At 37.5% G+C, this 11,698-nt stretch overlaps 1 pseudogene; it reads left to right on the top strand.

Moving 5' to 3' along the window:
• Positions 1–903: 903 nt before the first annotated feature.
• On the top strand, positions 904–1,913 carry LOC100059832 (tripartite motif-containing protein 60-like; annotated as a pseudogene).
• Positions 1,914–11,698: the final 9,785 nt, after the last annotated feature.

Raw genomic sequence — 11,698 nt, 5'->3', positions numbered from 1 at the left:
ATATCACTTCCATTCTTGTTCCCTTAATAAGAACTTAGTCCAATGGCCACATTTAGCTGCAAAGGAGGTTGGGAGAGTGAGTCTTTTTTTTTCTAGGTGGCTGTGTGCCCAGCTAACAAGTCTATTGCTTTGGAAGAAAGGGTGTGGATATTGGAGGCCAACTGGTAGTTTCTGCCGCAGAAGGATTAGAGATGGTCAAGAGAGGAAACAGGATAACTAGTATAGAGGCAATTGCAGAATTCCAGGTAGGATATGATGGTGAGTTGGTCTAGCATGGTGAAGTAGAGACAGAAGAGAAATGAAGGAATTTAGGAAATGTATGAGTATAGAACCAATAGGACTAATGTATAAGAGTTAATGGAGAAGAAAGTGTAAAGAATAATGTCCAAGTTTCTAACAACCAGGAAATGAACAACCAGGAAAATGGTGGCATCACTAACTGAGATTGAAAAGACTGGAAATCTACAGATTTATGTAGGACAAGCGTAAATTCAGTTTTAAGATTCTTGTCAGGTATCCAAGTAGAAATGTTATCTAGGCCAGGCATTGGCAAACTATGGCATACTGGACAAATTTGGCTCACTGCACGTTTTTTTAACTGTTATTATTTTATTGTGGTAAAATACAGGTAACATAAAATTTACCATTCCAAGCATTTTTAAGTATACAATGTAGTGGCGTTAATTACATTCAGTGTCATGCAACCATCACCACTATTTCCAAAATTGTTCCATCACTGCAAACAGTAACCATTAAGCAATTGCTCCCCATACCCTCTTCCTCTCAGCCCCTGGTAACTCCTAATCTACTTTCTGTCTCTATGAATTTACCTATTCTAGGTATTTCATATAATTGGAACTATGCAATATTTGTTCTTTTGTATATGACATTTTACTTACCATAATGTTTTCAACGTTCACCCGTGTTGAAGCATGTATCAGAACTTCATTTCCCTGTAGCATTGAGCCCTTGAAGAATAATGTATTACAAGTTAAAAAAGTAATAACTCTGCAAGACAGAAAATCAGTGGAACTGAAAAAGAACATAGAGTACAGGAGAGAATAAATAGATTCTGAATTTGAGCATTTTAAACTATTTCTACAGAATGAGTAAGAGGCTATTAAGCAGATGCAAAATGAAGAGATGAACATTTTAACAAAACTAAATGAAAACACATTTTCAGATCATGTTTTCACATTAAAGCATGCGCTAGAGGAAGTAGAGGGCAAGTGTGTGCAGTCGGAAGTAGAATTACTGACACGTTCAGAATATCTACCACAGCTATCAAAACCTGAAATACTCTAACTCTTCATTCTGATTAAAGAAATATGGATTCAGTCAGCATTCCTCCTCAATATTCTGGCTTGGGCAAAATCATCAAGCCATCATAGTAGATGTAATTCTAAATCTTGAAACAGCACATCCTCAGCTTATAGTCTCTGGGGATAGAAAACTGTGTGATATGGAAAGAAAGAAACAAAACCTTTGTTATCACCCAAGTTCTGCCCTGCCTTTCTGGGTTCTAAGAGATTTAATTGTGATAGGCATTACTGGGAGGTAGAAGTGGGAAACAAACATAAACAGACATTGTGGGTCTGTCAACTCAGTCTTCCTGGGGACTGGCAGAATCAACCAGTAGTTCAGTGTGGATCTGGGCAATTGGGCAATATGCTGAAAGCAGTTATATTTCGTTGGGTTCTCAGAGAAGCCAGTTTCTGCCAGTAGTAAGATCCAGTAGACTGGCATTTTTCTGGACAATGAATTGAGTGGGATTTCCTTTTATAATATGAATGATAGATCTCTTCTCTATACTTTTAATGATTCTTTTATAGAAGCCATTTGACTCTATTTCTACACTGGAACAGATTTCTGAATCTCTTAAAATCTCTTCAGTAACAGATTATGAAAGATGAAGTACCTGTAAGATGATTCTGTTTCAGTTTTTAGGGCTAACTTAGCCAGTAAATTTTGTCTCAGTAATTCTGGATTCTTTTTAATTTTTACTGCTGAAAAACCAGAATAGATTTTTCTTCCTCATTTTTAGCAGCTATAATCCAATTGCATAGATGTTATGGGCATCAGTTGTCAAGTGCTTTGAATTTCTTAGATGAAATATTTGAGCATTATATTACTCGACACAACCAATAAACTGTTTTATTTTAAAATTGAAAAAAAGAACATTTTTAAGCTGAATAATATTCCAATATATGTATATACCATATTTCATTTATCCATTCATCTGTTGATAGACACTTAAGTTGTTTCCACTTTTTGGCTATTTTGAATAATACTGTAATAACTTTAGCATACAAGTATCCGTTTGATCCCCCGTTTCGAGTTCCTTTGGGTATATACCTAAGCATGGAATTGCTGGGTCATATAGTAATTCTATGTTTAACTTTTTGAGGAACCACTAAACCGTTTTCACAGTGGCTGCGCCATCTCACATTCTCACCAGGAATGTACAAAGGTTCCAATTTCTCCACATCCTAGCCAACATTTGTTATTTTCCATTGTTTTCTTTTATTATTATTGTAACCATTCTAGTAGGTGTGAAATGGTATCTTATTGTGGTTTTGATTTTCATTTCCTTAATGACTAATGATGTTGAGCATCTTTTCATGTACTTATTGGCGATTTGTATATCTTTCTTGGAGAATTGTCTACTCAAGTCCTTTATGCATTTTTAATTGGGTTATTTGTCTTTTTGTTGCTGAATTGTAGGAGTTCTTCCTATATTTTGGATGTTAAACTCTTATTAGATATGACCCGCAAATATTTTCTCCCATTCTGTGGATTGTCTTTAACTCTCTTTAGAGTATCCTTTGATGAACAAAAGTATTTAATTTTGATGAAGTCCAAGTGATCTGTTTTTCTCTTTTGTTTCTTATTCTCTTAGTGTCATATCTAAGAATCCATTGACAATCCAAGGTCACGAAAATTTTTCTCTATGCATTCTTCTAAGAGTTTTAGGGCTCTACCTCTTATATTTAGATTATTGATCCATTTTGAGTTAATTTTTGTATATAGTGTGAGGTAGGGATCCAACTTCATTCTTTTTGTATGTGGAAATCAAACAAAAAAAGTATCAACCCAATTAAAAAATGGTCAAAAAATCTGAACATACATTTTTCCATAGAAGATATACAGATGACCAACAGGCACATGAAAAGATGTTCAACATCGCTAATTATTAGGGAAATGCAAATCAAAACTACAACGACATATCACCTCACTCCCATCAGAATGGCTAAAATTAACAAGACAGGAAATAACAAGTGTTGGAGAGGATGCAGAGAAAAGGGAACTCTCATACACTGCTGGTGGGAGTGCAAACTGGTGCAGCCACTCTGGCAAACAGTGTGGAGGTTCCTCAAAATGTTAAGAATAGAACTACAATACAATCCAGCTGTTCCACTGCTGGGTATTTATCCAAAGAACGTGAAAACATGAACGCGTAAAGATATGTGCACCTTCATGTTCATTGCAGCCTTATTCACAATAGCCAAGACTTGGAAGCAACCTGGGAACCCATCAAGGGATGTATGGATAAAGAGGATGTGGTATATATACACAATGGAATACTACTCCCATAAAAAACAATGAAATCTGGCGATTTGTGACAACATGGATGGACCTTGAGAGTATTATGCTAAGCGAAATCTGTCAGAGGGAGAAAGTCAAATACTGTAAGATCTCACTCATAAATAGAAGATAAAAACAACAAACAAACACATAGAGACAGAGATTGGATTGGGGGGTTACCAGAGAGGAAAGGGGGAGGGAGGAGGGTGAAAGGGCACGTGTTTTGATTTGCATTTCCCTAATAATTAGTGATGTCGAACATCTTTTCATGTGCCTGTTGGTCATCTGTATATCTTCTTTGGAGAAATGTATGTTCAGATCTTTTGCCCATTTTTTAACTAGATTGTTACTTTTTTTGTTGTTGAGATGTATGTGTTCTTAACACATTTTGATATTAACCCCTGATCAGATATATAGTTTGCAAATATCTTCTTCCAATTGTAAGCTTGTCTTTTCATTTTGTTGATGGTTTCCTTTGCTGTGCAGAAGCTTTTTAGTATGATGTAGTCCCATTTGTTTATTTTTTATTGCTTCCCTTGCCCGGTCAGACATGGTACTTGAAAATATGTTGTTAATACTACTGTTGAAGAACATACTGCCTATGTTTTCTTCTAGAGGTTTTATGGTTTCAGGTCTTACATTCAAGTCTTTAATCCATTTAGAGTTAATTTTTGTGTATGGTGTAAGACAGCGGTCTAGTTTCATTCTTTTGCATGTGGTTGTCCAGTTTTCCCAACACCGTTTATTGAAGAGACTCTCTATTGTATGTCCCTGGCTCCCTTGTCAAAAATTAGCTGTCCAGAGATGTGTGGGTTTATTTCTGGGCTCTCGATTCTGTTCCATTGATCTGTGTGTGTGTTTTGTGCCAGTAACATGTTGTTTTGATTACTATAGCTTTGTAGTATATTTTGAAATCAGGGAGTGTAATACCTCCAGCCTTGTTCCTTTTTCTCAGGATTCCTTAGGCTATTTGGGATCTTGTGTTGTTCCATACAAATTTTAGGATTCTTTGTTGTATTTCTGTGAAAAATATCGTTGGAACTTTGATAGGGATCTCATGGAATCTATAGATTGCTTTAGGAAGTATGGACATTTTAACTGTGTTAATTCTTCCAATCCAAGAGCACAGAATATCTTTCCATTTCTTTGTGTCTTCAATTTCTTTCAATAATGTTTTATAGTTTTCAGTGTACAGGTCTTTCATCTCTTTGATTAAATTTATTTTTAGGTATTTTATTTTTTTGTTGCAATTGTAAACAGGATTGTATTATTAATTTCTCCTTCTGCTACTTTGTTATTTGTGTATAGAAGCACAACTGATTTATGTTTGTTGATTTTGTATGCTGCAACTTTACTGTATTCATTTATTATTTCTAAAAGGTTTTTGGTGGATTCTTTAGGGTTTTCTATATATAAAAATCATGTCATCTACCAATAGTGACAGTTTCACTTCTTCCTTTCCAATTTGGATCCCTTTTATTTCTTTTTCTTGCCTGATTACTCTGGCTAGTACTTCCAATACTATGTTAAATAAAAGTGGTGAAAGTGAGCATCCTTGTCTGGTTCATGTTCTTAGAGGGATAGCTTTCAGTTTTTCTCCATTGAGTATGGTATTAGCTGTGGGTTTGTCATATCTGGGCTTTATTACATTGAGGTATTTTCCTTCCATACCCATCTTATTCAGAGTTTTTATCATAAATGGAAGTTGTGTCTTGTCAAATGCTTTCTCTTCATCTCTTGAGATGATCATGTGATTTTTATTCTTCATTTTGTTAATGTAGTATATCACATTGATTGATTTGTGGATGTTGAACTATCGTTGCATCCCTGGAATAAATCCTAGTTGATCATAGTGGATGATCTTTTTAATGTATTGTTGTATTCAATTTGCCAGTATTTTGTTGAGGATTTTTGCATCTACGTTCATTAGTGGTATTGGCCTTTAATTTTTTTTGTGTGTGTGTTGTCCTTGTCTGGTTTTGATACCAGGGTTATGTTGGCCTTGTAGAATGAGTTAGTAAGTTTCCTCTCCTCTTCAAATTTTTGGAAGAGTTTGAGGAGTTTAAGTATTAAGCCTTCTTTGAATGTTTAGTAGAATTCACCAGGGAAGCCATCTGGTCCTCGACTTTTATTTTTTGGGAGTTTATGGTTATTGTTTTGATCTCCTTACTCGTGATTGGTCTATTCAAATTACCTATTTCTTCTTCATTTAGTTTTGGAAACTTCTATGATTCTAAGAATTTGTCCATTTCTTCTAGATTATCTAATTTGTTGGCGTGTAGCTTTTTGTCTCTTATAATCTTTTGTATTTCTGAGATGTCTTTTGTAATTTCTCCTCTTTCATTTCTTATTTTATTTATTGAGCCTTCTCTCTTTTTTTCTTGGTGAGTCTAGTTAAAGGTTTGTCAGTTTTGTTTATCTTTTCAAGGAACCAGCTCTTAGTTTCACTGATTTTTTTCTATCTATTGTTTTTTAGTCTCTATTTCATCTATTTCTGCTCTGATTTTTATTATTTCCTTCCTTGTACTGATTTTGAGCTTTGTTTGTCCTTTTTCTAGTTCCTTTAGGTGCACTCTTAGATTGTTTATTCGAGATTTTTCTTGTTTTTCAAGTAGGCCTGTATTGCTATAAACTTCCCTCTTACAACCATGTTTGATGTATCAAGTAAATTTTGGCATGTTGTATTTTCATTCTCATTTATCTCCAGGTATTTTTTGATTTCTCCTTTGATTTCTTCATTGATGCATTTTCTGTTCAGTAGCATTTTGTTTAATCTTCATATATTTGTGGCTTTTCTGATTTTCTTCCAGTAGTTGATTTTTAGTTTCATGCTTTTCTGGTCAGAGAAGATGCTTAGTTTTATTTCAATCTTCTTAAATTTATTGAGACTTGTTTTGTGGCCTATATGTGATCTATCTTGGAGAATGTTGCAGGTACATTTGAAAAGAATGTGTATTCTGTGGTTTTTGAATGGACTGTTCTGTATACATTTACTTAGCCTATCTGGTCTAATGTGTCATTTATGGTCAATCTTTCCTTATTGATCTTCTGCTTGGATGATCTATCCATTGATGTAGGTGGAGTGTTAAAGTCCTCTAGTATTATTATGTTACTGCCTATTTCTCCTTTCATGTCTGTTAATAATTGCTTTATATATTTAGGTGTTTCTATGTTGGGCATATAGACATTTAGAAGTGTTATATTCTCTTGTTATCTTCCTGTTTTTTGCCTTGAGGAAGATTAGCCCTGAGCTAACCTCTGTGCCATTCTTCCTCTATTTTGTATGTGGATCGCTACCACAGCATCGTTGACAAGTGGTGTAGGTGTGCACTCAGGATCCAAACCCGTGAACCTGGGCTGCCAAAGCAGAATGCACCAAACTTAACCACTACGCCATGGGTCCGGCCCCAGTACTTATGTCTTTTGACCTTCATATTAGATTCATGAGTGGTTGATCTGCTAACTTTACTGTATATTTACCTTTACCAGCGATTTTTTTTTTGGATAATATTCTTAATCCTATTTGTGGTCTTTTCCTTTCCACGTAAATAAGTCTCTAGCTTTTCTTGTAAGGTTGGTTTCTTGGTGATAAACTCCTTTAGTTTTCGCTTGTCTGGAAAACTCTTTGCCTCTCCTTCCATTCTGAATGATAACTTTTCCAGGTAGAGTATTCTTGGCTGTAGGTTTTTCCCTTTCAGCACTTTAAATATATCATGCCACTCCCTTCAAGCCTGTAAGGTTTCTGCTGAGAAATCAACTGATAGCCTTATGGGGTTTCCTTTGTATGTAACTTGTTGCCTTTCTCTTGCAACTGTTAGTATTCTCTCTTTGTCTTTAGTTCTTCACATTTTAATTATAATGTGTCTTGGTGGGGGCCTCTTTGGGTTCATCTTGTTTGGTGCTCTCTGTGCTTCCTGTACCTGGACGTCTGTTTCCTTCCTTATGTTAGGAAAGATTTCAGCTATTATTTCTTTGAATAGATTTTCTATCCCTATGTCTCTCTCTTCTCCTTGGACATCTATAATATGGATATTAGTGCACTTGATGTTGTCCCAGAGATCCTTTAGACTGTGCTTGTTCTTTTTAATTCTTTTTTCTGTTTGGCTTGGGTGATTTCCTCTAGTCTTTCATCCAGTTCACTGATGTGTTCTTCCGCATCATCTACTCTGCTATTGATTCCCTCCAGTGAATTTTTCATTTCCCTTATTTTGTTCTTCAGTTCTGATTGGTTCTTTATTATATGTTCCAATTCTTTGTTGAAGTTCTCACTGTATTCATCTATTCTTCTCCCAAGATCAGTGAGCTTCCCTATGACTACTAATTTGTACTCTTTATCAAGTGGATTATCTCTGTTTCGTTTAGTTCTTTTTCTGAGGATTTGTCCCATTCCCTTATTTGGAACATACTCCTTTCTCTCCTCATTTTGCCTATTTTGCTGTGCTTGTATCTATGTATTAGGTAAATCAACTACATCTCCCAGTCTTGGAGAAGTGGCATTATGTAAGAGATGCCTTATGAGGCCCAGCAGTGTGCTTCCCTCTCATCACCAGTTCCAAATGTTCCAGGAGTGTCCCCTGTGTGGGCTACATGTGTCCTTCTGTTGTGGCAGGGTTGTTTTTGCTACAGGTGCATGGGAAGTCTAGGCTGTTACCCTGGCTGGCTGGTTGTAAGGATCAGCTGCATGTGGCTGCTACAGTCCCTTCAGTCACTTTATTGGGTTGGGGGAGCTCTAGCATAGTTAGCTACAAGGTCTAATTGCACATTCCTGCTGCAGTTTTTCTGTTATGTGAGTAGGCCCCCAGCATGGCTGGTTGCTAGGCTCAGGGGTTTACAATTGCTGTAGACCTCCAGCCTGCATGGCTGCTGTCAGCTCTCCCAGTAGTGCAGTTAGGTGGAACCAACCCCAGGCATGGCAGCACACAATTGTTTCAGTCATTGGAAGGTGGGGCACATCCCTTATATGGCCTTTTGAGAAGCACAAGTCTGCTGCAGCTGACAAGCCCCACTGCCTGCAGGCCTACACATTTGGCCCACACAGCATGCCCCACCCTGCTGAAGCAGACCCACTCACCCTGCTGCAGAGGTCCCACACACTCCGCCAATGTAGGCTTAACCCTCATGCACTCTCTTCCCCTTGCGCACTCTCTGCCCCACAGAGATGGACCCACTCAAGCTGCTGCAGAGGTCCAGTACACTCCATCTACGTGGGCCCACAAGTTGCCCAAGGGCTTGCTGTTGGATGGGGCCAGTCCCTAGAGCAGGCTGCTTTCCCTGGCTCATCTGGATTAAATCAGTGCTCTAGTGTGTGGGACAAACCCCTGCACTAACGGGCTAGGGGAGGAACTCCAATGGCATCTGCTAGTGACTGTGGCAGTACACCTGTATTAGGTCACAATAATGGCTGCCGCCAATACCTCAGTCCCAGAAAAGGTGGTCCCAGCCGCTTCCTGCCTCCCTGAGATGTGCCCAGAGCCTATCAAGTGAATCTGTTTTACCAAAGGACTGTGAACCTTTCTTTCTGGTGATTTAGTGTTGCTTTCTGAAACAGGTGAATTTGTGCATGGGCCCTTTAAAAGCAGGCTTTTCTTTCTTCTGTGATCTATATAGCTTTCCTGGGGGTATTCCTGTTGTTGTTAATAGCCAACAAAGCCAGATATTATTACACTCATCTCGGTTGTGCTGAGTTCAAAAGTTGCTTACTGTAGCATAGCTCTCCTGCTCAGATCCCCTGCTCCTACAGGGAAAGCTCCATACCTTAAGGTTGCTCCTGGCCATGAAGCACCATGGATGGAAGTTGGCTTTTTCCTCTCTGGAAACATATTTCTGCCTCTTCTACCTCAGTCAGCACTGTCCCTTGTGGGGCTTCTTTTTATCCAGTTTCTGGTTCTCTCTCAGGGGTAATTGTTCCAAGGGTAGTTGTAAATTTGTTGTGTCTGTGGGAGGAGGCAAGTTCAGAGTCCTCCTATGCCGCCACGTTCCCAGCAATCCTCAGGTCTTCTTTAATTTCTTCCAGCAATGTTTTGTAATTTTCAGTGTATAATCTTTCATCTCCTTGGTTAAACTTATTACTAAGTATTTTATACTTTTAGATGCTATTATAAATGGAAACGCTTCCTTAATTTCTAATTTGAATTGTTCATTGCTGGTGTTTAGAAATCCAACTTATTTTTTGTGTTTATTTTGTAACTGACAACTTTGCTGAATTCATTTATTAGCTTTAGTAGCTTTTCTGTGCATTCTTTGGGATTTTCTATATATAGGATCATGTCATCAGCAAATAGAGATAGTTTTACTTCTTCCTTACCAATTTGGATGACTTTTATTTCTTATTTCTTTTTCTTGTCTAATAGCTCTGACTAGAGCTTCCAGTACATTGTTGAATAGCTCACTACCTGTTTTTATAAGCAAAGTTTTATTGGAACCCAGTCATGCTCATTTGTTTATTTATTGTCTATGGCTGCTTTTTCACTCCAATGGCAGAGTTCAGTAGTTTGACAGAGACCAAATAGCCCACAAATTATAAAATATTGACTATCTAACCCTTTACAGAAACAGTTTGACTACCTCTGCTGTAAGAAGCTGTATAATCAAGTCTGGAGCTCAAAAAAGTGGTCTTGATTTGAGATATATATTTCAGAATGGGAAGTTTTTTATGTTATTTGAAGCCATGGTAGTTCAAGAACCATCTAGAATGAAAAAGGTAGGCCAAGGATCAAGACTTGATGTATCTGAACATCTAATGATGGGAAGGATGGGACAAGCCCATCAGAAAAGACTGAGGAGTGTGTATACCAGAGAGTGTGGTGCACCTCAGAAAAATCAAGGAAAAAGCACATTTCAAGAAGAGGGAAGTGGGCAACAATGTGAAAAGCTGACAAAAAAATCAAGTAAGACAAGAACTTTAAAATGTCCATTGTTTTTAGCAATATGATAGTTACTGGTAACTGTAACAAGAGAAGCTTCAGTGGAGCAGTTTTAAATGTTGATAGGAAAGATTCAGCAATGAAGTTGAACATAAAGAAGTATATATCATTCAAGATACTGCCATAAAATATATGGCACACTCAAATTAGGTAAATGAGAAGAGTTTAATAAAAGGATTATTTACAAAATTGTGGGCAGAGTGTAGGGAAACCAAGAAAGGATGTTGATGCATCCCACGGCTAGCAACAGCAGGGTAACCATTACTACCCTTAGGCCTAAGAGGGCAGAAAGAGAGCAGTTATCATTACCTGGACAGAGTAGCTATAGGAAAGGGCTGTTTAATAGGTATTGTCATTTTCAGTTGAAAAAGGAGTCAATTCATTGAGGATTATCAGGTAGGGGCTGGAAGAATAACTATCTTGACCTCTCACTGCTCTCTCCCTCTAATCTTCCATTAGGGCCCCCTATTGGCCAAGCCCACCTTGAAGGTAGAGGGCCAGGAGGGCCATTAACATCGTCTATTAAAATCAGCCTCTCTGGGCATGGAGCAGAATAGAGAAGAATAGAGAACAGATCTGGGGAAAACAGAATATATCAGGATGGAGGGAGGTGTCTTATGAATAAAACAAGTTTCCGAGAATGTGAGGATGGAGGACATGCAGAAAAAAGTGAAGGGGTTGTCCTCTTATTGGAAAAGAAGCCCTCCTTCCGTGGTAATAAGAGGGAAGGGGAAGGTTCAGTGCGTCGCAAATGAGCTCATAAATATGATGGTGGGAAGCTGATGGAATTCTAATCGGATGGCTTCTGTTTTTCTGTAAAGTACAAAATATGTCTTCTCTTAAGAGTAAAGGAAATGAAGGATAACAGGAGAGATTTGGGAAGATTGTTGAGAATGTGTGAAAAGTAATGCAGAGTTGGAGGACAAGCTGACAAGAGAGATGAAGTCAATTGGCCGGGCATATCCAAAGACCAGATGAGGTTAGTCACCTTGAATTTAAAGTGGACACACATCTGATTAGTTATATGATTTTCTCAAGTTTCTCTCCAAATATAATCTTATTAAAATACTTACAAATATTAGTTTTTAAATACAACAGTCCCACAAGATAGGTATTAGTATCCATATTTCACAAATAAGAACACTGAAGATCAAAGACATTAAGTGACTTACCAAAGTTTACCCAGTTAA

Source organism: Equus caballus, chromosome X (assembly GCF_041296265.1).
Source record: "Equus caballus isolate H_3958 breed thoroughbred chromosome X, TB-T2T, whole genome shotgun sequence".
In the NCBI taxonomy this organism is placed as follows: domain Eukaryota; kingdom Metazoa; phylum Chordata; class Mammalia; order Perissodactyla; family Equidae; genus Equus; species Equus caballus.
This window is presented reverse-complemented; position numbering and strand designations above follow the sequence as displayed.